At 36.1% G+C, this 25,927-nt stretch overlaps 1 long non-coding RNA gene across 6 annotated transcripts in view; it reads right to left on the bottom strand.

Annotated features, from left to right (window-relative positions):
- Positions 1-238: 238 nt before the first annotated feature.
- LOC124076441 (uncharacterized) overlaps positions 239-25,927 on the bottom strand; it is a 27,416-nt gene continuing 1,727 nt past the window's right edge. The window contains exons 2-8 of one of the 6 annotated variants that reach the window (XR_009224761.1): positions 24,800-24,906; positions 23,472-23,609; positions 21,028-21,092; positions 18,981-19,066; positions 12,803-18,877; positions 12,453-12,551; positions 239-2,289 (exon numbers count right to left, since the gene is read on the bottom strand). This is a non-coding gene — a long non-coding RNA (uncharacterized LOC124076441). Of the gene's footprint in view, positions 2,290-12,452; positions 12,552-12,802; positions 19,067-21,027; positions 21,093-23,471; positions 23,610-24,799; positions 24,907-25,927 lie in introns of all 6 variants that reach the window. The other 5 variants (XR_009224758.1, XR_009224760.1, XR_006846372.2 and 2 more) reach the window with 5 other exon arrangements.

Here is a 25,927-nt window from a genome sequence, read left to right as displayed (position 1 = left end):
CTTTCTCCTTTAATGAAAACTTTTTTTAATTTTTTTTTTAGTTATACATGGACACAATATCTTTATTTTGTTTATTTATTTTTACGTGGTGCTGAGGATCGAACCCACGGTCTCTCATGTGCAAGGCAAGCGCTCAACCACTGAGCCACAATCCCAGCCCCTGAAATCTTTTTTATTTTAAATGAAATTCATGTGCAAAGTTTGACATTAAGACAAGAAAAGGATAAATCCCAGAGACTGAGAGGTAGTTTACAGTTTATTTTAATCTTTTATTTTGGTCCTTTTCATTAAAAATGTATAATTTCTTTGATTCATTCACTCATATGCTACTAAAATGTTATAAAAAATATCACCAGTGTAGAGTTTGGTGTTTTTATGAGAAAACCAGAGAAATCCCTATCCACTTGATGTTTATGATGATCACATGTGATAGCTAGACTACACTGCTGTAGGAAAGAGGAAAATCAAACACCTTTTATTTTACAAATGCCCAAAGTTAGTGTCTCCACTTATGAATCCTCAAGTTATTTTAAAAAGCAGCAGGTATGAATGCTTTCCTTTTAGCTATTACATAATCAAGATTTGTTCATGGGATTTGATAGCTAATGGGCACTAAATGATTTTGGGCTTTTTCAATATCCATTACATTTATTACATCACCCTTGAAGTATGTATTCTCTGATGAGCTTTGGTTTAAGGCTTTTACACAAGCAAATCTACTTTCTAGGGTTCTTCTTCCATATGGATTTTATAGTGATTAGTAAGGGATGACCTATGGTTGAAACATTTCCCACATGTGTCACACTCATAGGGTTTCTCCCCTGTATGAATTCTCTGGTGTGCAATACGTGAGGAGCTTTGTCTAAATGTTTTCCCACAAGTATTACATTTAAAGGGTCTCTCCTGTATGAATCCTTCGATGTTGAATAAGGGCTGAACTTTGGCCAAATGACATCCCACATTCCCCACATTGATAAGGTTTCTCTCTAGTATGGATTTTCTGATGATTACTAAGGGATGAGTTACACCTGAATGTCTTCTCACACTCATTGCATTTGTAGGGTCTTTCTCCAGTGTGCATTCTCTGATGCTGAATGAGAGCTGAACTCTGCCTGAAGACTTTCCCACACACTTTACATTTACATGGTTTCTCTCCGGTGTGAATCCTCTCATGAATGATAAGAGTTGAATGGGAACTTAAGGCCTTGCCACATTCATTACAATTATAAAACTTCTCACCAATATGAATTATTCAATGTCTATTGAGTCGTGAAATAGAAGTGAAGCCTTTTCCACATTCATTACATCGATTGGGCTTTTCGCCAGTGTGAATTCATTCGTGTTGAATAAGTGATGCACTCTGACTGAAGGCTCTCCCACATTCACCACATTTGAAAGGTTTCTCTCCAGTGTGAATTATCTGATGATAATGAAGGGATGAACTAGATTTAAAGGTGTTGCTACATTTCCTTACACAAATAGGACTTCTTTCTGGGATGAACTCTTTGACCAGGAAGGGATGTGTTGCAACCAGATGCTTTCCTACCTGGATTATATTTATAAGGGTTTTCTCCAGCATGGATTTTCTGATGTATAAAAAGCCCTGACCCTCAGCTGAAGGACTTACCACATTCCTTACATCTATAAGATTTCTCGACAGTGTGGGTTCTTAGATGCTTATACAGGGATGTACTGAGAGTGAAGGCTTTCCCACATTATTTACATATATAAGGTTTCTCTCCAGTATGAGTTATTTGAGGTTGAATAAGAGCTGAACTTTGGCTAAAGGCTTTGGAACAGTCTTTACATTTAAATAATTTCTCTCCACTATGATTTTTTCTCATGTTTATGAAGGGAAGAAGTATTAATAAAGGTTTACTCACACATACTACATTGATAGCATTTACCTGCTGTCATTTTTGGCTGATTAGGTAAATTTGAATTATGTTTCAAAGTGTTCCCCTTTTTTTTCATATTTTGGTGGTGGTTTCTCTCTGGGAACTATCTGTTGCCTAACAACTACTGACTTTGGGTTGAAGTTCTGGCTAAATTCAACATTTTTATGGCTTCTTTCTACAGTTAGGGTTTTTTTGTGGGTGACTGAAACTATCTGAAAAATTTCCTTTTTAATCCTGTTTTTTCTCTAATTTGCCTTCATATATTAAGATTTTTCTGATTTCAAATCCAAGGGTCCAAGTCCATTCCTTCTGGATCTGTTCATTATCAATCTCTGAAATGAAGAGTCCTGTGTTTGAGTTGACTTCGTGGTCTTATGATAGTTCTTCCATGCTGGAGGGGGAAAAAAAGAAATTGAAGGTGACCCATGTAATATCACAGAATTTAGCTCTTTGAATTAAATGTGAATATCATAATATCACAGAATTCAGCTTGTTGAATTAAATGTGAAGAACCAATATATATTGATGCTATTAAAGAAGGTCCTGGTATCTTGCAAAAAAATATAAGAAGAGAAAAAATTGGAGAGTTAGGCAGTATAGAAAAAAAAAATCAATGGAGTAGAAGTACAAGGTATGAAAGAAATGAATAAAATGAACCCATTTAAAGAGAGTGAGACAGAAGATATCAAAAGGGGAACATGAGTTAGAAAGTACAGTCTAGGATCAGAATCCAAAGCGCATGAAGAACTCCTAAAGTATCATCTCAACATTCCTTTTCTTTGTGTAAGTATTCCTAATCTGGAAAGTTTTCTTTCTTTTGTTTTATGCCCAGATTCCTTTGTACCCTTCAGATTGAGTTCAAAAGCTAACTCTATGAGTCCTTGCTTGACTCTGAACTTTCATATTCTGTTCCCCTTATCCTAGCACTTACCAGAGTGTTTATACACATACATACCCACATATATATACATACATATACTATTATGTATCTTTCTATATTTCTCTCCTTATAGATCACTTTACTTTTCTAAGTGTTCTTCATAAGCAGATCAGCACATCCTATCTTCCTATAGATCCTCTTGATAGCAACCCAATTATACATAAAACTTGTTTTATTAATCTTTCTTAATTATTTACATATTCCTAGTTTCTAGAATGTTAGATATTTGTACATGCTAATTTCATACATTATACATTCACATACACATATTTTAAGCCCCTTGTAGAAACTTCTTTTCAGGACAGCACATGGGTGGTCAGGGAGGTTTTAGGGCCAGTTCGCACAGCATTACTGAGTTAATTTACAGAGGGGCCACAAGGTAGGCATGAAGCCAAGGGTTGTGAGCTGGAAAGGCAGCTCGTGCATCAAGCCAGAAAAGCTATGCAGGGAGGGTTGAAAAGAGTCCAAGATCAACAGTAGGCAAGAATATAAAAATGTAAAGCAGGGATAACATGAAAAATGGCAAAGACCTGAATTTAATAAATATTTCAATTAGAAAAGAATACAATTCAGTAAATATTAAATTTTGTGAGAAGAATGGTTGTACTTGTAGTTTGTCATTTTTCCCTAAGCTAGACATTATTGTTTGAAGGGATTATTGCTGCTTTTTCTCACTTTTGGAAGTGGGGGTACCAGGGATTGAACTCAGGAGCACTTGAACACTGAGTCCCAGCCCCAGCCCTATTTTTTGTATTTATTTAGAGAAAGGGTCTCACTGAGTTGCTCAGCACCTTGCTTTTGCTGAGGCTGCCTTTGAACTTGTGATCCTCCTGCCTCAGCCTCCCAAGCCACTGGGATTACAGGCATGTGCTACCACACCTGGCTGATTCTTGCTCCTTACTGTGTTTGAGATTCCTATTTGACATTTTCTTTCTCATCTTTCTTACATTCACACATTTTTTCTGCTTAGTGAACATTATATATTTTGCTTTTCTCTTTCTTAGTTTTCTTCATGAATAACTCTTCTTCTCTTCCCGCTTTAAAAATAGTATTCCTAAAGGTATTGAATTCTTCTCATATAGCACATCCCCCTTGACTGGTTTTATATTTACCCACACCCATACTTTTGGTGCTTATTATAAGGGAAAGAGAATTTTTAAATTCTCTGCTTAATATCTTCCTAGTTCCTATCGACCTAAGATATACTAAATTAAACAATCAGATTTTAATTCCTTATCTGGGCCTAAAGTATTGGAACACTTTCCCCTGTGTTTATTGGCATTGTTTATAGGTTTGTACATGTGCTGGGAAGAAAGCAGTAAGATTTTGCACTCTGGATTCTAGCTCATAAGGTAACAACAAAAACTGCCTTACGACTTAGTAGGCACTGAAGGGAGACAATGAAATAGTCAGTTATATAGATTATTCTGGAGAGCTGGGAAAAGGTCAGAGCTGAAGATATGCATACAGATTTTATTTAAAGACAAAGAATGGAGAGAAATTACTTGATTACTACAACATTTAGAAGTTAAGAAAAAAAATCAGGACAGTATGATGTTCCAGAAGCCAAAGAGAATAAAAAGTACTCCAGGAAAAAGTGAATAATCAATTGTGGCAAATACCTTGAGGACTAAAAACCCTGACTATGGGGAAGATGGAGGCAGTGTAGAGCTTAGTACAGTCTTTTAGTGAAATAGTAAGGAACAAGGTCCTACTGGAGTATACAGAGGAAACAATGGCAAGTGAGAAAGCAAAAACATCAAATGGAAAATGTTTTTGAAAGTTTGGTTTAGAGGAGAATAAGGAAAATGAGACATGGACATTTTTATTTGTAATGAAAGTAATTATTGCTACAAGGGTCCATATCAATTGTGGTAAACTCATCCTAGCACTAAAGTGCCAATGCCTTAGTCTCATATTTTCCACTGAAACAGATATGAGTCTTCGTTGAGGACATCCTAACTTCCTCATGATCTGCTCAGAATTTGCTACAGCTCTACAAGTATATCTCCTAAGGTGCAGTTCAACTTCTGTTCCAAGATCAAGCACAGGCCTGAGCTACCTCATGAATAAGGTTAAAACTTAGGCCAAAAGTTTTGAGCTCAGAATGACCTTGCTAATGACCATCGCCATGATGAGTTCCTGTCACTAGGTCTAGATTATCCTCCCAGGGCTCTTCCTATACTGAGAGTGTCTCTTCAATGTTCTCTCCATCCCCACACCTCCTATGTGAAGGACAACCCTGAATTTTCTCTTTCTAGCCTGCCACTGGCACGGAACTGTTTCTTAACTGTAGTTAAACATGTTAATACATAACCCACTTGAAGCAAAGTGTGAAAGATGATATATCAAGAACTATGTAATGTTTTGAACAACCAACAATAAAAAAAAAACCAAAAACATGTTAATAGTTTTGAGAAAGTTCAGGTAAATTTCAGATAGCCACAGGATATTTTTGCTTAGTATATACTCCCTTTCCTCAGGGTATGGGCATCTTTCTGCCTTGCTGCCACCCGAAGCACACTTCTGTCTGTAAGTCCTTAGTAAATTGCACTTGGTGCAATCCTGTGTCAGTCTGGCTTGTTCTTTCATCTTTCAGCACCTTCTATCTTCACAGCTGGTTCTTGAACATTGGGTTTTACCAACAATTCCTTTTCAAAGCTTTTTTTCCTATGTTTCCCAGTTCAAAACGACATCATAACCATTTCAATGACTTTTTCTATAAATGTTTGGTTTCATCTTGAAATCTTCTTTCCCCTGCATTTCAAGTCTAGGCAGTCACCAAGTTCTCTTAAATCCCATTAGGTGAAAGGCCTCCAACAGCCATTACTGATCCACCCAAGATCAGAATTTCCTTACTCTACAGTGACTATTGCTACTGACCTTCAATTTGTTCCTTTGACCCCAGTATCTCACCTTTCTAGTATTATTTCCCACTGGATTTACCTTCTTATACAGAAAGCTCATCTTGCTATTTCAAAAAGTATTCATTGCTCCTTACTTTATTTATTTATCAAATAGTTAAAAGGTACCTAGTGTATGTTAGGCTATAAGGTAGGTACTGGTAATCTACAGTATACTACAGATCCTGTAGTGAAAAGAAACAGTTAATTTCTTCGAGGAGTTTATAGTTTGGCATAGAAATAAAGAAATGAATAGACAATTACAACACAATGTGATAATTTCTACAACAAACACGCAAGGTAGAAATGGATGCAAACATGAGCTTAGACCACCATCAAAACTGTCCTTAGATGGTGGTGGGTGCAGGTAGGCAAGGGATGCAGATACTGTTTAGAGTTTTCTGATATCTAAGATGAGACTTTAAAGGACCAGTGATAGGATAGATGGGGGTGAAGTTATCATTAGTCTTTGAACCTAAGTCAACCTTCCAGATTTATTTCCTGAAGTGTCCTTCCCCACCTTATTCTTCAGCCAGATTCATAAAATGATCCAAGTCATTTCTATAAAAATGTTGCTTGTATTTTCAGTCTCACAAAGTTTCTAAGTTAGAGAATGAAGGAGCTGTATGCAGGGAATTATATATATCACCATGATAGAGGGTAGGATGGCACATTTGTAAACATCCTCCAGATGTTTATGTTTCTGGAAAAGAGAAACATTCTAGAAATTGTATGGTTGGTACCTAATTTAAAAAAAAAAATAATTGTGGAAAATTTGCAGCAATATAAAAGAGCAAAATGTACAATGAAACTTCAAGCAAGTTTCAACCACCATTAATACTGTTCCATCTATATATTATAATGGGTTGATTTGACACATCCCCTAAATATGTTACAGTCCTAATTTCTAGTACTTGAGAAGGTAACCTTGTTTGGAAATAGGGTCTCTGCAGGTTTGATCAAATTAAGATGAGGACATTATGGTGGTCCTGAATGCAATATGACTAGAGTCCTTGGAAAATTGCAAAATCTGGCCATTTTCCAGAAATACATGGCAGAAAAATGAGGATGCAATGTGAAGGTAGAGGAGTTAGTTAGGACTGATGCAGCCAGGAGCCAAGGATTACCAAGGACTGCTGGCAACACTATGATCTAGGAAGAGGCAAGGAGGGAAAAACCCAGTTTCAGAAGGAGTAGGGTTCTGCCAGTACCTTGACTTTGGGCCTCCAGAACTGTGAGACAATACATTTCTGTTGTTTTAAGCCACTTGGTCTGTGGTAATTTATACAGCCATAGCAAAATAATATAAACCCTTACTCTCTTCCAATAAATTATGCTACAGGAGATCTCAGACATCAATTGTTTCATGCATAAGTGTGTCAAAGTTACTCTTATCGCTGTCACTGAAATGCACACTATTGATTGTAATTATTTTTATACTTAGGATATAAACTACAAATAATGAAATTGCTGTGATGTAAAGGAATTTGAAATAATTATCTATGTTGCTAAACTAACCAACCTGAAACACAATTAGGATCATTTTATTTCATTTTGCTCTCAACATCTGGGGAATCCTTTTTCATTTTTAAATTTTACTTTATAATTTTTTGAAATGTCTTTGTATTTCCAAAGTGAAATTAAGAAAAGATATCTTTAAAAAATTCTAGATTCTATTCCTGCTCCCTTCATCCTCTTACTTCCTTTACCTTATAAAACCATTTTTATTGATCTGCTTTTATCCTTTTTTTACTGTTTCTATCTTTTTTAAAAAAAGTTATAAGTACATACATAATATACCTACTTTTTTTTTTTGGTACTTCCTCAGCCCCTTCTTAGATGACAGTGGAATTTACAAAGATCATCTTTATTTCCTTTATACAGCTGCAGAGAATTTCACTATGTGTACACACCAAAGTTTACTCAACTAGATTACTCTGATGAACCTTTGGGCTAACTCTAATTTTAATACATCAAAACTTTACATTGGCACTTGATAAAGGTATAGCTTTAAATAATTTCCCACATTGCTAATAACATTTATAAAATCCTAATCTCAAGTGGGCCTGCCTGCTATCATTACCCAAAACTGCATGTAATCAAGTCCAGATGTTTTCCCAGTGGAGAAGAGAGCTGGCATAGAGCCAGCCCAGAGTGAGGAAGCTCTCTGTGTAGTGAGCCGGAAAGAGTTTTAATATGCACCAAGTGAAAGGGGCAGAATAAGGTGTATTACATAGTATTTTTATCTAAATATATTCCTATATGTAGTGTATTCTATTCATCCATTGCTTCTTCTCACTCACCCTTCATCATATCCACTCTGGCTTTCTGCTCTTACCACCTAATGCCACTAAGACAAGACACTTTCTTCGATTTTCTCCTAACTTACCTCCAGCAACACCTGACAACAATCCCTTGCTTTCCTTGGGACACTCTCTTCCTAAGCTTCAGTGACCTCATTACCTGCTCTTTTAATTCACAGAGTTCCTTAGGATTTAGTTCCTGGTGACCAACTTTTCTCTCTTTATTTTTTTCCACTAGCTAGCTTCAATTACAAACTTATACTCTAGGCAAGAATACTCTATTCGCCACACACACTTCCAGATTATCTACTCAAAACAGCAACTCAGATGCTTTAATGACACCTCAAAGTTAATATGCCTAGAACCAGATTCATGATCACTTCGTCCAACCTGTTTAATCCCTGGATTCTGTAAATGGCACTATTCTCAAGCAAATCCTCAAGAAGCAGCTTCTTGTTCCCATCATCTCATCAACTACCAAGACTTTTTTATTTGACCATATAATATATTCCAAATCCATCCACTTCTTATTTCTACTGCTACCATTCTATTATGCATCTTGCCTTTGATGGTACCAAACTCTCTCCAATTTACTCCTTCAGTACATCTATACTTGACCTCCCTATGGATTCATGCTTCTCTACCTGACTGCCTGAAATGTTTCTGCCCCTACCACCTAACATCAATAAGACTTCAATGTGGCTCAATATTCAATCCTAGCCTTTTTCTTCCTCTTACTGTAACCTAAGCTTTCTCCCTAGTCTATCTTAACCTCACTCATTGTTTTAATTATCCTATATGGATGAGGTTCTTGCAAATTTACATTTCATACTCAGTCCTGACATCTCCAGTTGGATAACTGGGCCAACTAAAGACAACTGAATATAATTAATTCCAAACCAAATTCATACTATCTCCCATACTTGATCTCCTTCCAGTGAATAGTATTTTGTTCTTTCCAGAATGAGCCACCAACTAAGCAAGTATCCCTAACAATTCCATCTCCTTTATTTTCCTTATCAAATCAATCTCTAAGTCCTGTTTTTACTTTCCAGATATCTTTGGAATTGGTTTGCTTCTTTCTATGTCCATCAGAACTAACCTAGTCTTAGTCATTTCTGCATTTACTATAAAGCTGGAAGTCCACTCTGGCCAGCCACTATTTTAGAAAATAGGGAAGTGGGAATGAATGAAAGAGGCAATTCTGCATAAGGGAGCTAAAAATGCAAAGAAAGAGACAGATTGTAAATAAATATGTATTATTATGCAGTGATAAGCATGCTGAGGGGAAGAAACCTGTGGGACATGAGGAAATGAGTCATGTATGCATGAGGTCATCAGGAAAAAGAATGGTTATCATACAGGAAAAGTAAGTGCAAAATCCCAGAGGTGAGAGCCAGGGTGATTAGAGTTCTTGCATAAAGGGAAGAGAAGAAGTAGATGAAGGTCAAGAGGCTAGACCATTATAGGTCTCTAAAGGCCACAATAAAGATTCTTGATTGGACTCCATGGGATGGAAGCCTCTAAAGGTTTTGAGCATGCAGAAATATGACATAATTTACTTTTTAAAAAGATCCCTTTGATAGCTACAAAGGAAAGATAAGTTGATGGCAGCAGGGGGGAGGTACAGGGCCCATGTATGGGTCTTTGTTGGAGGGCAGGGGGACAGCAACAGCACTAATTCATACATATTAAACAGGTCTGCAGAGCACTGTGACTCCACTGAAACTGTATAAGAAGTTGCTTTTCAAAACCATTGCATACCACTTTGGTAGGGCTGCTGCTAATCTGTTTAGCAGCTTGTGCAAATCAGGAAAAGACGCTTTTCCTTCAGGCAGATGCTGCCCAGGCAAACCTCACTAGAGCATAGCAGGTAACACTTGAGGTGACCACCCTGTATTTCAGTCCATCTTAGATGGCTTCTTGCTTTTAGAGGACAAAAGAAGAGGAAACAATGGGAAGAAAATATTATCTTTCACTGCATGGAATCTAATATTTTTACATTTGGGTAGGAACCAAAGTTATGAGCTTTACAAACAAGTTTAACTCCATTATTCTTAGTACAACTATTCTAGAAAAGCACAACCTCAAAAGATTATGCTTTTGGTTCATATTCTAAGCAAGAGACCCAAATCAGAGATTCAGACCCTTTGAGCCATATCCTCCTGTCTTTTAACTTAAACTTAGAAAGCCAGGGATGACACAGTTGTTTTCTCATAAGTTTTTTTTTTTTTTTTTTTGGGGGGGGGGGGTGTTCCTATTTATTAACAGTTCTGAATTGAAAAGTAACTTTGTAAAAGTGCATTCTGAGGCTACTGGAGGTTCTAGAGAATCCTGGTCTCAGAGCATGAGCTTTTCTGTAACTGGTTTTTCAAGGGTTAGGATTTTGGTTCTGGCTGAAAGTTAATTATAACAGTAGGTACTTCTAAGAACATCCAGGTCCTTCAACTGTGCTCTTGGGGAGTGAGCTCCTTTTGGGAAGGGCTGTTCAGAGGACTCTGATCTTTCAAACCAGAGTCAGGTCTCATATAATAGCCAGACTAATGCCTCCTAACTCTAAAGTTTCCCTGCTCTCTTTTTATGTTGGGGTGGTTTCTGGCAATTTCCAAAGAATTAATTTCTCCAAAATGAGGGTTAAAAGATAGACAACTGGGGTTTTCATCTCAAAAATTGTCACCTTAACTGAGAAGAGAACTCCCCCAGCATAGGCACTGTTGTACCAAGGCAGTCTGTCCCATGCTCTTCCCTAGGCTGGGACATGGGAGGCTGTCTCTGACATAGCCTCCTATGTGTCTCCTCTCTATGTTCTCAGGCTCCCTAAGTCAGTTGGAAGCTGCTTTTGTGGAGGGTGAACCTGTGCAGCTCCAGGAAACTCACAACTCTTCAGCCCTTCCCAGGCTCTCCAATTCTCAGACCAAATCCTGTTACAGGGCCGGGGCTCAGCAGGATCTGTTTCCACTGCTGTCTTCTGCAGTTTCTTCTACTTTTCTTGCTTGAACTGACCTTTCTCCAGACCTTCCCTGGGACCACTTCCTATGCCTCCACAAGCTCAAATCCCCAGCCTTTCTTGGATGACAGCCACCTCTTCTGTTTCTCTCCTCTGATAATTTAACCTCAGATTTGGTCACAAAGTCCTTTCTCGCTTAACCATCTCTCAAATGTTTGTTTCCTAGGATTCTGTTTTCTGCTCTGTTCCTTTACCTGGTCAACTCAAGGTGGTAATTACCCCTTTGAACTGAGGGTTCCTGCCCTCTACTTGGAGTGCCAACCAGTCTGTCTCCCTTACATAACTGCCCATCTGTAACCTCTACCCATGTATGTTACATCTTAAATAAAAACCATTCCACACTGAATTCCTCAGACTCCCTTATCAAGCTGACTCCTCCTCCACTCCCTGATCCTCACAGCAGGTGCCTCCAGTCCAGGCCCACTGGCTTCCTGCCTGGATTCCCATGAATTCTGTGAGGCTTCCAACCTCTAGTTTTGCCTCACTTCAATAATGCCTCCTAAGTGACCATTCTTATTAACTTCCAGTCAAGATACCTTCGAGAACATATTCTCTTTGTGAAAATTAAAACATTACATGGAAACAAAGTCCCCTTTTATTAGATTCATTCCAGTTTAGGTGTGTCCTTGTAATTTTTGTGTGTTTTCTGAACCTTCCTCTCAGTGCTTATTTGCATATTTCACAAACACTTAATATTCTTTAAATATAAATATTAACATATGGTGATATTTTATAACTTGATGTGCCTTGCAGCTCCATCCACATTAGGGTGTTCTTTCTTTCTAAACTGTGACAACGTTTGCCAGAGTAGGGACACATCATTTTTTCTTTAGCCATTCCTTTATTAAGGAACATTTGTTTCTGATTCAGACCAATTTTTCTAAAATATCAGGGATAAAAAAGTTCTTCTGCTTAAATTCCTCAAATATTTCTGGTCATCCATGGAACAGTTCAAATCTCTTAGAACTGTACCAAAGCACTTACAGTGTGGCCCTTAGACAGCCTCCCATCTCATTGTCTTCCTTATCTCTTTCATACCTGCAGCTTCAGCTAGAATGAATTATTTATATTCCCTTAAATTACACTGCTTGTTGAATGAATACATAAAATGCAGCCCTTTTCAGAAATAACAGGAAAGAATAAAAAGAGCTCTAGAGAGATTCATTTTGTGAAGTGATTATGCACAAAAAAGCAGAAGCAGGTGTCTAGGAACCTGGGCTTTCCCTTCCTCATCAACTTCTTGAGGCCTGAGAACCCTAAAGGAAGTTTCCCAACTAATACACTCCAAGCTGCACCTTCTTCTGAACCAGACTGATACCTGCAGCAATTCCTCTCTGTGCTTATTTGCATATTTCACAAACACATAATATTCTTTAAACATAAATAGTGCCACCCACTCACCAAGAGAGGTGCTTCCAGAATTTTCTTTCTCTACCTTCCAGGGACCTTCTCCCTCCTGTAACAGGGAGATCACCTTTGGTTTGATAAATGGGAGTCCTCCTAATAGAAAATAATTAAAATTTAAAAAACATAGAAGGAAGGTGATGGTTACCAAGACCACCTCCTCCATTCCTATACACAGGGTAATTCCATGCCTGTAAGGAGAACATGTTCTCAATATTTATTTACAAAGATATTATTTGTATAATCATAAGGCAAACCTCAACTTTTTTGATGGCCAACAGCTTTTATTCAGGGAAGCAGGTGCTGAAGTCTAATTTCTGAACTGTGTCCAGAGGGGATTTCCTTACCCAGTGAGGCCAGGTTACTATAGTTCTCCAGCATCACCTCCCGATACAAGCTTCTCTGGGAAGGATCCAGCTTTTTCCACTCATCCCGAGTAAAGAGCATAGCCACATCCTTGAACGTCACATACCTGTAAGAACAAGCTACTCCAGCTCACCCAGGACCAGCCCTCACATTCATGTAGATGGAGGAAATAGAGGAGGACAGGCTATCATGAAATCCTGTTGATACTATTTAAGGTTCTCAAGATGCCAGGTCTTTCACTTAATGAATATTCATCTAGTGATAAAAACCCACCCAACAGAAAGAATTATGAATGTAGCTGCTATATCTTGGGATCTTGAGCGACCCTCAAAGGCCCAGGTGTTAAAGGCTTGGTTCCCAGCCCAAGATGCAATTGGGAGATGGTGGAAAATTTAAGAGCTGTGGCCTAGTGAAAGGAAGTTAAGCCAATAGGGTGAGCTCTTGTAGGGGATTTGGGACCTTGGCCCCTTCTTGTCTCTCTATGTTCCAGCAGACATGATGTGAGCAGCTTCCTCTGCTATGCACTTCTGGTCATGAAGTAATGTTCTACCACAAGCCCAAAATGACAGGCTTAAGTAACCATGGGCTGAACCTCTGAAACCATGAGCCTAAATAAACATTTCCTCCTTACAAGCTTATTACCTTGGTATTTTGTAATATCAATGGAAAGCTGACTAACACACTGGCCTTGTGTTAACCACTACAAAAGATGTGTAAAGGGATTAAGGCCATTAGTGGGAGTGTTAATTAGAACGATCTGACAGATTTGATAATACGTATTACAAAGCCTGGGAATGTTTATATTCTTAACTTACCAATGATTGTATTTGTACTATAATGAACAGTACACAAAATTGCACATACAAGAAAACTTATCATGGTGTTAACAGTAGCAAAAAATGGAAAAAACCTAAATATTCATTGATGAAGACTAATGGTTGCTGGTCCCCAACGACACACTCCCATCCTGGACCAGAGGGAATCGTCACATTTCCCGCCTTTCTTTTTTTTATTATTTTTTAAAAATTTTTTACTGTTGGTTGTTCAAAACATTACATAGTTCTTGATATATCATATTTCACACTTTGATTCAAGTGGGTTATGAACTCCCATTTTTACCCCGTATACAAATTGCAGAATCACTTCAGTTACACATCCATTGATTTACATATTGCCATACTAGGGTCTGTTGTATTCTGCTGCCTTTCCTATCCTCTACTATCCCCCCTCCCCTCTTCTCTCTCTACCCCCTCTACTGTAATTCACTTCTCCCCCTTGTATTTTTTTCTCTTTCCTATCACTTCCTCTTACATGTAATTTTGTATAACCCTGAGGGTCTCCTTCCATTTCCATGCAATTTCCCTTCCCTCTCCCTTTCCCTCCCACCTCTCATCCCTGTTTAATGTTAATCTTTTTCGCATGCTCTTCATCCCTACTCTGTTCTTAGTTACTCTCCTTACATCAAAGAAGACATTTGGCATTTGTTTTTTAGGGATTGGCTAGCTTCACTTAGCACAATCTGCTCTAGTGCCATCCATTTCCCTGCAAATTCCATGATTTTGTCATTTTTTAGTGCTATGTAGTACTCCATTGTGTATAAATGCCACTTTTTTTTTTTATCCATTCATCTATTGAAGGGCATCTGGGTTGGTTCCACAGTCTAGCTATTGTGAATTGTGCTGCTATGAACATCGATCGATGTGGCAGTATCCCTGTAGTATGCTCTTTTAAGGTCTTTAGGGAATAGTCCGAGAAGCGCAATAGCTGGGTCAAATGGTGGTTCCATTCCCAGCTTTCCCAGGAATCTCCATACTGCTTTCCAAATTGGCCGCACCAATTTGCAGTCCCACCAGCAATGTATAAGAGTACCCTTTTCCCCACATCCTCGCCAGCACTTGTTGTTTGACTTCATAATGGCTGCCAATCTTACTGGAGTGAGATGGTATCCTAGGGTGGTTTTGATTTGCATTTCTCTGACTGCTAGAGATGGTGAGCATTTTTTTCATGTACTTGATGATTGATTGTATGTCCTCCTCTGAGAAGTGTCTGTTCAGGTCCTTGGCCCATTTGTTGATTGGGTTATTTGTTATCTTATTGTCTAATTTTTTGAATTCTTTGTATACTCTGGATATTAGGGCTCTATCTGAAGTGTGAGGAGTGAAAATTTGTTCCCATGATGTAGGCTCCCTATTTACCTCTCTTATTGTTTCTCTTGCTGAGAAAAAACTTTTTAGTTTAAGTAAGTCCCATTTGTTGAGGTGGGAGGGAAAGGGAGAGAAAAGGGAAACTGCATAGAAATGGAGGGAGACCCTCAATGCTATACAAAATTACATATAAGAGGTTGTGAGGGGAATGGGAAAATAAACAAGGAGAGAAATGAATTACAGTAGATGGGGTAGAGAGAGAAGATGGGAGGGGAAGGGAGGGGGGATAGTAGAGGATAGGAAAGGTAGCAGAATACAACAGTTACTAATAGGGCATTATGTAAAATTGTGAATGTGTACCCGATGTGATTCTGCAATCTGTATTTGGGGTAAAAATGGGAGTTCATAACCCACTTGAATCTAATGTATGAAATATGATATGTCAAGAGCTTTGTAATGTTTTGAACAACCATTAAAAAAAAAGAAATAAAAAGAAAAAAGAAAAAAAAAGAATGTCAGTTCTGTTAAAATTAAATAGTCTGATTTTATACTGTTCTCTGAAAATATTAGAATGAGTTTTTAGATTATTTGAAGAATGTCATTAATGTGTAATGGCAAAAATGTAAAGCATATAGTATGAATAAAGCCGAAGGGGCTTATACAAAGAAGGGGACATATTTCAGACAGTGTTGGATTTGCTAAATTTAAAGCACTTTATGGAATTATTTTACTCAATATACTACCTCAAGCATGTGGCAATGTAATTCTTTTATCTTTGTTTTTTATTGGATCTTTTAATTTAAACATAAGGATTCATTTTGATCAAATTCTAAAGCTTCATTTTTTTCTTTTAAATTCAGTCCCCCAGTAGATACCCTTTTTTTCACCCCCCCCCCCTTGCTTTGTTTCCTTTCATCTACTGTAGTGAACTGTTTATTTATATCCTTTTTTTAAAAAAAAAAAATTACTACCTTGGGGACATACATGTTGATGAGATTCATTATGGGGCAGTCATAAATGTACATAGCAAATTTCATTGAGATTCTGTATTAGTCAGATTTTTTTATTGCTGTGACTACAGGACCTGACCAGAACAATTATAGTGGGGAAAGAGTTTATTTGAAGGTTTCAGAGGTCTCAGTTTTTAGACTGCCAACTCCATTCCATGGGACTCGAGGATGAGGCTGAATATCATGGTGGAAGAGTAAGGCATAGGGAAGCAGCTCACTTTTGAACAGAAAGCAGAGAGAGACTCTACTCACCAGATACAAAATATCAAAGGCAAACCTCCAATGATGCACATCCTTAGCCGCACTTTACCTGCCTTCAGTTACCACCCAGTTAATCCCATCAGGGGATTAATTCACTGACTGGGTTAAGACTCTCAGAGCCCAATCATTTCCCCTCTAAACATTCTTGCATTATATCACACTTGAGCTTTTTGGGGACACCTCACATCCAAACCATCAAAGATTCATTCTGACAACTGAAGAGGAGATAATTTTAATTCATATTTACTACTTTCTTTCTAGAAAGTTTTCCTATGGCAAGGCTGTAAAATACATTTTGATGACCATTGTATAAACTATGACTTCTTGAGATTGTCAGATTCCACTGAGAAGATTTTATCTGGTCCCAGTAGAGTAGGATATTACAGTTAGCACTGTTTTGTACAGCATGATCCAATTTTTTTTTTCCAATCCTTTTCATTATGTGGCAAATCTTTATAGACTTCCTGCTTTTTCTGCATGTAATCCATATGCCCTCATGTCTATACCAGTGAACAAAAATTGGAAAACAAGGGCTATAAATGTAGCCCATTCATACACAATGTGCCTATATTACATGATGTAATGTATTCAATCACTAGCACCACAAAAGAAAGAAAAAATAAAAAGTATTTTCTAAATGATTAGATTTAATTTCATTGGAACTTTCATATTTTAAATATACTATACTTTTCCAAATATAAGGTTACTCTGGAAAAAAAATATTCCAGATATAATAGAGATAAGTGGTTGGAAGGGGTTACGTGTGTGTTGAGGTGATTAGGAAGATAAGGACAATAAAACATTTTGTTTCTGAAGCTACAACTATGAATAGATGCTATTATCCATTTTTCTAAAAGCCACAGGTTGTATAGCACCAAGAAAGAATCCTAATATAAATTAAATGTGTGAGTGATAATAATGTATAAATATAGGCTCATCATTGGTAGCAAGAGTATGCCCCTAGTAGTGGACATTGATAATGGAGGAGGACTATGAAAGTAAAGGAAGTACAGAAGAAAATATCTCTGTACCTTCCGTACTTTTCTGTGAATTTAAAACTATGTATTAGGGACCAAGGATATACCTCAGTGGTAGAGAACTTACCTGGATGCATAATGCCCTAGATTTGATTACAGTACTGTACACACAAAAAGTTACTAAATCAAAAAATAAAGATACTCACTGAGCTAACCATTAACAGTTAATATAGATTATGGCAAGATAGTCACCTCCAAATTAGTGATAAAGATCAAAGCAATAGAATATGGCTATTCTCATAAGTTGAAGAAATTGAATAATTTAATTACATATTTACGCAAAAAAATAGTTTAAAAATGCCACAGAGTATTTCACCTCATTTTAATGAGACAACTCATTTTTAGTTACACAAATAATTTTTATTTACTAAATACATTCAACTTATAGAAAAAAATATTAGAAAATACATTTGCTCTTTGGAAAAATCTCAATTCACATTTTGGGTAGATACTGGAGTTCAGACATTTGCCATATCCCTGGGCACAGAGACAATAGTTCTTTTTTTTGTTTGTTTTGAGAGAGAGAGAGAGAGAGAGAGAGAGAGAGAGAGAGAGAGAGAGAGAGAGTGAATTTTAATTTTTTTTTTTTTTTTTTAGATTTTGGCGGACACAACATCTTTGTTTGTATGTGGTGCTGAGGATCGAACCCGGGCCATACGCTTGCCAGGCCAGCACGCTACCGCTTGAGCCACATTCCCAGCCCACACAGACTATAGTTCTACAGGCAGAATATATGACTTTCTGACACAAACCTCTTAATGCCAAAGCTCTGCAGGTATGAAGGGCTTGCTGCTATGCAGGCATTGACCATTGCCCTGGGCACAGACTAGGACAGTGTGTGCACATACAACTCATGTAGAACAAATTCTTGACTAGATTTTGCTTTGTGTTTCTTTCTTAGTCATTTTGTTTCATTACTTTTATCTTATTGTCATAATTTAATAGAATTTTTAAAAGTTTCTTCCAATTTCTCATTCTTCCTTTTTTTAAAATTAATTTTACTTTTATGAACCTTTAACAATTTAGTGGATCCTAAATATTTTATCCCTTTCTTCTCTGTTGTTACTGGTGTTTTCTTTTTTTTCTTGTTGATTGTTTCTGTATACCTATATCTAGTTTGCCTTCATGCTGTATTATTGTTGTTTGTCTTCTTCCATCTGCAATGGGGATCCAGCCCCATTCCTTGAACACATTGGCAGGTACTTTGCAACTTCTAAAAACCCACAGCAAAGGTAAGAAACAATGCATCTTACTTTCCACCAAAGACATACATTCCCACTTATAACTTGGCAGGTACTTCAAGTAAAATAACAGGGTAAATAAAAGTCCCCAGCTGACATGTACCCATGTTGGTATGGATCGAATGTACTATAATCCAGTGTCTGGCAGCCACCCTCATAGCATGAGCAGAGAGAGGTGAAACAACCCTGTTTACAGAGTTGTGCAGGTATGAAGTCTGCACCAAGCAGCACCTCAGCCTAGTCTGTTGGAGGCTGCGACCAAGTCAAGATGGTGCCTGGCAGTTTGCCAGGAAGAGTGGCTTGTGAGGCAATGCCGCCGACTCATCAAGATGGTGGGGACTCCTTATTGGCTGATTGCTGTATCTGTAGAGGAGCAATGCTATGATTGGATGATGCTGATTGAGTCATGCTTTATGTAAATCAGTTAGATATATACACCTCTGCTGTTCCGCAATAAAGCAGTTACCTTCAGTTACTGCTTCAACCTTCAGTTGCTTGTCACCTCTTGGTTACTTTGCCCAGCTGGACTGCGGCACTAGGTCTCTCCCTTGCCTTTGCAGACAGAAAATTATTGACAAGGCTACAGTAATGACCACAAAAAATGCAGCCCACATAATCCACTGCCTACATCATGTGACTCCATTCTCACAAGATTGACAAAGAGAGTTGGTCCTTCAGGCTATGATAGTACAAACTGTGACAAAACCCATGAATCACAGTTAGGTAAAATATAAAAGTCTATAATACAAAGTCTATACTTTGGAAATAATCTCGACAAAATAAACCAATAGCCCAGGATACATCATCAAGAGAAGGTTATTTCCTAAGAAGACTCTCACATAAATGTGGAAGAAACATATACCCCCACAGATGCACAAAATTTAGCACAAATATAAGAAAGATGAACAAATAAGGTAACATGGATCCTCCAAAAGTTCATAACTCTCTAGCAACTGATTCCAATGACACTGCAGTAGACAAAACGCCAGAAAAAAGGATTAAAAAAGATATTAAACATAATGTATGAATTCAAAGATGATACAAATAGAAGATGAATAAAGTAATAAAAACCTTATAAGGCATTAGAGAAGAGTGCAAAAATAGAGCTTCTGAAAAGAATTCAAACAGCAATCTTGGAAATAAATAGCTTAATATTTCAAATTTTAAAAAAAATAAATCTAACTTTCAATCATAGACTAGATTAAGCAGAAGAAAAATATCAGAGTTGGAAGGCAATGATGAATGTCACGTTTAGTTAGTTATGACAACAAAAAGAAGAAGAAACAGAATATACAAAGTCCTTGGTTCCTGATTTATAGACTAAACTCATGAATTATGAACATAGACAATGGTGTATTAGTACAGGCTTATAGGCAATGCAATTTATTTGGAGAAAAAAATAGCAGAAAATTTCTTAAATTTTTTGAATGTTAAGGGTGTCCAGATACAGGAAGCATTTAGAACACCAAATGGACATGACCAGAATAGAACTTCTCCATGTTCATTTATAAAAACTGCCAAAAGTATATTAAAGAAGTAAAAAAGACCAAAGCACTTATAGAATAAACTCATAAGAAAAACATAAGAGTTATCAACAGAAACTTTGAAGGCCAGGAAACATGAAATGCTATATTTCAAGCCCTTAAGAGAAAAGAAAGAAACAAAGACAAAAACTTAAGATGGATGGAAAGGGTGGCTATTATGTTAAGCAGAATAAGTCAGAAACATAAATCAAATATCACATTCTCTATAACACGTGCAATTTGAAAACAAATTAAGAATGACAAGGAAATGGAAAAGGGGTTATTAGGGAAGAGGGAAGGTAATAAGGGTTGAAGAAATGAAGGGACAGATAGAAATGGAAGTAGGGAAAGTGGTTGGGATTCAAGTACTATTTACATATGTATGGAAATATCACTGTAAAATCCACGAATTTGTATACCCAGTAAGAGTTGATATCTATAGTAAAAATAGAACATCTGTTTTTATTACAAGTCCACTTTGCTACAATGTCATTATATAGGAAAGACAACATACTAATTTGAATTTTTTTACTTATTTATGTACATAAATATAAGATTTCAGGGGCCAAGATTCAGTTAGCCTAAAATTTCTTCAGACAATATCATTTCAGATTATAAATTTCCTACAATTAATGGCTTAAATAATCATGAATTCTAGATTATTAAGAAAAAAATTAATTTTTCCACTGCTCCTTTGCAATCCAAACTTTCTTACTCCTATTTATTTACTTACTTTGGTACCAGGAATTGAGCCCAGGAGAGCTCAACCACTGAGAGACATCACAGTCCTTTTGTAATTTTTGAGAAAGTGTCTTGCTAAGTTGCTAAGGGCCTTGCTCAATTGCTGAGGTTGACTCTGAACTTGCAGCCCTCTTGCCTCATCCTCCTGAGCCACCCAATTACAGGTTTGCCAACACTGCACCTGCCATACTCTTACTTTTCTTACATAAGCCATGAATACCATAATCAATTCACTTTCAGAAGTCTTACCTGGGTTGATGTTTTCAGGATGTTTAGATTCTACTTTCATATATTGAAGAATTAATTTCTTGAGGCTATAGATAAAAAATTAATCAAATTAGCATTTTAATATTGATATAAAAACAGTAACCAAACATTCAATATATAATAGTATTTTAAACAATATTAGATCTTATATCAGAACTTTATAATATGCACTTCAAATCTGTAAGCCCAGACATTTTATTAACTTGACAATTATTTGTAAATTGTTTGGTTTTCTTTTGTTTTTGAGATGGGATTTCACAATGATGCACAGGCTAGTCTGGAATTCCTTGGTTCAAGCAATTCTCCTGCCTCATTCTCTCCCCCAAGTAGCTGTGGTAAATACACATGCCATTGCACCCATAAGCTTATATTAAGAAAACAAAGTAAGATAAAATGATCATGAATCGAGAACAATATAGGTGAGTATATTAACTGATATAGCTAGAACTCAGAAAATGTCATGTAAATAATAGCTCTTTCTTCTTGCACAATTAATTTCTCTTAAAATTAAGGGCTTCTTCTAAAAAATAAGGGTTGTACCACTTTAGTTTACAAAGTTGTTAGGAAGACTCAATGAGGTAATATTAAAACATGTCAAAAGAAATAGAAATATAATGGCATAATTTGATCTTTTTATTCAACTATAATTGGAATCCCAAATAAATCAATGTGTATTCTTCACAGGTTCTAATATTCAAGTGTTGAAATTACTGAAAAATGCTTTTGAGTTCTAATTTTCATTATTGATTGTAGTCTTTTTTGTGCTTTATGTCTCAGGGCAAATTAGACATTAAATAATTTATAAGAATTTATTTATAAGTATGATATCTCTTTAGAGAATATATTCATCCCCTATTGTGGAACTAATCAATAATACCAAAAATGGGAAATTAACCAATGCCAAGAATTGGTTTGGACTGCTACTAATTCTTCTCCACCTAGTTGAAAAGAATCAACGGATAATTTTTAGAGGAAGCTAAATCTCCATGTCGACCTCTAACTAACTTGGAAAACCAAATCCTCTTTACACATGGATACTAATAAGTCATAATGGGGCTTAGCGCTCTTAGATTCAATGAATCTACTTTAAGCTCAGAGAACTTATCTCTTCCTTGTAAGGGAGAACTTGATATATGCTGAAAACTTTAGACTGATTGCAATAGCTTGAGAAATTTTCTTACTTTGGAAAGCAAATCACTAGAAACATCCAACCTGGGAAACATTAATATTGGGACTCCTGAAGTAAAAGAAAATATACTTCAAGGGATGAGAGGTTTTGAGGAACAGATCTTTTAGGAAAGATGATTGGAAATTCTCATCTCTTCAGTGATATTATTTGAAGCTATCTGATAGTTCTGGATGATTAGTTTATGCAAGAAAAGACAAAGTCCTCAAAGGATAATGCACCAGGAAGGTCTAGGCTAACATGGGGGTTGTTCCACATAAAGGATTGAGTTGTGGGACAGGGCCAGAGTTCTTAATGTGTGTGGCTAAAGCTAGGAGGCCAAGTTGCCAAAACAGAATTCTGCTGTTTGGGAATAATAGCTGAACAAGCATATGTATATATGAACTAAAAATAGCATTGTAACTTTTAAATCTAAGTGTGCATTACCATGAATACTCAGGGATTGGGATCAATCAGGACATTTTGTAGTAAAAGTTAATCATCACCAGAGTGAAGATCCAGTTCTAACAGCAACACCAGAGCAACAGAATTGACAGAAAAATTAACATTTTAAAAGTCCTTCCACCTGCTCTTTAGACTTTAAGGAAATTCTCAGGTACTTGGGAAATTAAAGAAGGGTGATAGAAAAGCTAAGGAGAGTAAAAATATTTTCTGCTCAATTTGGCATTTTAAGACCTAAATAGCTAATTATAAAAATCAAAGTGTGACACTATTTCTACTCCACAGTGAGGAGTTATACTTGGAATGAAAGAGATAAGACTGGAAATCATAATGACAAAGTTTTTTTTAAAGAATCCTAAGATGCTGACTAGTGATGTATCTCAGTGGTAGAGCAACTTAGTAGCATGTATAAGGGAAAAAAAAAATAGAAAGGGGAAGAAAGGAACCTCTGAGAAGACTTTTACATTCATCACTATTTTTTTTTTAAGAGAGAGTGAGAGAGGAGAGAGGAGAGAGAGAGAGAATTTTTTAATATTTATTTTTTAGCTTTTGGCGGACACAACATCTTTGTTTGTGGTGCTGAGGATCGAACCTGGGCCGCACGCATGCCAGAGGAGCGCGCTAACGCTTGAGCCACATCCCCAGCCCACATTCATCACTATTTTCGTCTAGACTGTTGCAGGGTTCCGTTCCACATATAGCTGTACTATAAAATCTCACCTCATGTGTAAAATGCAATAGTTTTAATTATTTTCAGCCTCCAATCAATATTGACTAGTATTTTAATGTAAATACTTACCTAGTATCACCACTAGCAATAGCATAAGCTAATGCCATCTGCCCAAAGTTATCTGCAGCAGAGACATCAATACCACTCTGAAGAAGCATCTCAACTATGTGTTTTGATTTTTGTTCCAAAGCAAACATGAGGGCTGTTCTATAATAAGAGAGATAACTTCAACTTTAAGTATTTTAATAAAGAAAATTCAAAGAGATAATTTATAATATTTTCCCAATTCGACATCTTATTTTACAGATATTAACACATCTAAGAGAACAAATATTCTCTTTTGCAAATCATCTCAAAGTCTAAAAGGGAAAAAAAAGAAAATCTCTTTTCCCAATGAGGGAGATGTTAACAAACTTAAAATCCTTCAATGGATAGTAACTATGATGAGGTCATTTATCTGAAATTGGTAAACCTTTCAATGAAGAAAGCTCCATTTCCTTCCTAGTGTGACACAATGTACTGTAACTCACAGTCAGCTAAAGGTCAAGCAGAAAAGGCTATTTGCACACTAATAATAATAAAAATAATAGTCATTATTTCAATTAATGGTACTGATAAGTATTTGCTAAACATTGAATGCAATGCAATATGTACAATTTCACAATCATCCTTCAAGCATGTATTATCCTATTTTTCATATCAAGAAATATATTTAGTCATAAGTATTGTTTTTAAGGTGATGTACTACAAAAGCTAGGAATAAAATCCAATTGGGTGAGAATCTAAGGCTTTTTTTTCTCTTTAAAACCTGCCTATGTCTTATCTTTATTAAAGAAAATATTTATTCCTTTAAAGCTACTTTCTTCCCTCTGTTCCTTCCAATTAAAAGCAAAAGCACCAAAATATGTTAAAAATGAACAGCATTTGGCAGTAGCAATTAATAAACACTTAGGAATAAACTAACATCAATATTCTACAAGGAAAGTAATTTAGAACAGTCAACCAAATAAAAAAATAATTTCCAATGCCTATTTATGATCAATACATCTTTTCCAAAAGAAAAATAAATCAGACACAGAAGTTAAAAATATAAACCAAAATGTAAACTAAAACTCCATATTTTACAAAACTAATAGTAATAGTAAAAGTCTTTAGTTAATACAAAATCATGTGACCAATAAACCAATAACAAATATCTGCCAATAATTTTGAATCATATTAATATACTTATTTGTATTTCTCACTCGAAATAATTGATTTTTTACCTTAATTGTGGTTTGTTTTTTTATATCACTCTTTTCTAAATATGTTAATATTGACCTTCCCATTAAACTAGTCATTTTTCCTTGAGTGATTGTTACTATATAAATAATATATATATATACAAAGTACTATACCTTCCCTTCTGGTCAACTGCATGTATATTTGCTTTGTTCTGAATTAATGTTTCAACCATCTGCTGTCTGTTTTGCTCTATGGCAAGTAAAAGTGGTGTATAGCCCCTCTGGAAAACAACAAAAAGTTTACAAAATTATTCAACTGAACTGAACCTCTTACAAAGTGCTATCTGAACATAAGAATATAACAAATAATGTAAATTAAGAGTAACCTCTTCCTTCTCATCTCATTCCACTTTCATATTTTCTGACCCTTAACTTTGCAATGTCTCTCCTCTACTTAGAGTGGCCACATAAACTCTAGTCATTTCTTGAAGACAGAGACCTCTTTTCTCAATAGCCCTGTACCCTAAAACAATTAGTAAAGGATTTAAATATTTTATTTAATAAGCCAAATTTTTAACTCTATATCAGGGTTTATTAATCTACATACCAAAGAATACATACTTTTCCAGAAATACCAACCCTTATCAGAAAGGTTCCTTGATTCACTGTTAGAGAATTTTTACAAGACTGTGCATTATATATCTAGTACTACAGAAATATCTTTACTATTGCTTAACACTTCTTTGACATTGATTTTTCATAGCAAACATTTACATGTGAAGAACTAAAGTTGCAGGTATACACTTTCCAATAACATGGAAGTTTTCTTCATGTTACTCAAGTCCTCTTGATTCTATTCCATTTATGGTGTCAGAATCCTACATACCAATATCAGGCACTTGTGCTCCAAATTGTTCACAAAAGAAGTGGGCTCTGAATTGAAAGAATAGACTTTGAGTAGACTATACTGCTTTTTTCTTAAAGGAAAGGAATTGAATCTTGTTTTCTGCTATTATTAGATAAAAAATATTTACCTTCCATGTTATAAAGATGAAATCAAAAATATATTCTCCCTGGGAATCAGTGAAAGTCTGTCAGCTACTCAACTGATAGGGGGTTAATATCCAGAATATATAACACAGACAACAATATACCCCCAAAACAACCTATTCCAATAAATGGGCAAAAGAACTGAGGAGACATTTTTCAAAAGAAGAAAATGAATGAACAACAAACATATAAACAAATGTTCAACATCTCTAGCAATCAGAGAAATGCTACAATAAGGGCTAATATCACTCC

The sequence above is a fragment of the Marmota monax genome, unplaced genomic scaffold (assembly GCF_021218885.2).
Source record: "Marmota monax isolate L192 unplaced genomic scaffold, Marmota_monax_Labrador192_F-V1.1 WCK01_AAM20220418_F8-fsc00553, whole genome shotgun sequence".
NCBI lineage: Eukaryota > Metazoa > Chordata > Mammalia > Rodentia > Sciuridae > Marmota > Marmota monax.
Note: the sequence above shows the minus strand (reverse complement) of the source record. Positions and strands in the feature narration are given on the sequence as shown.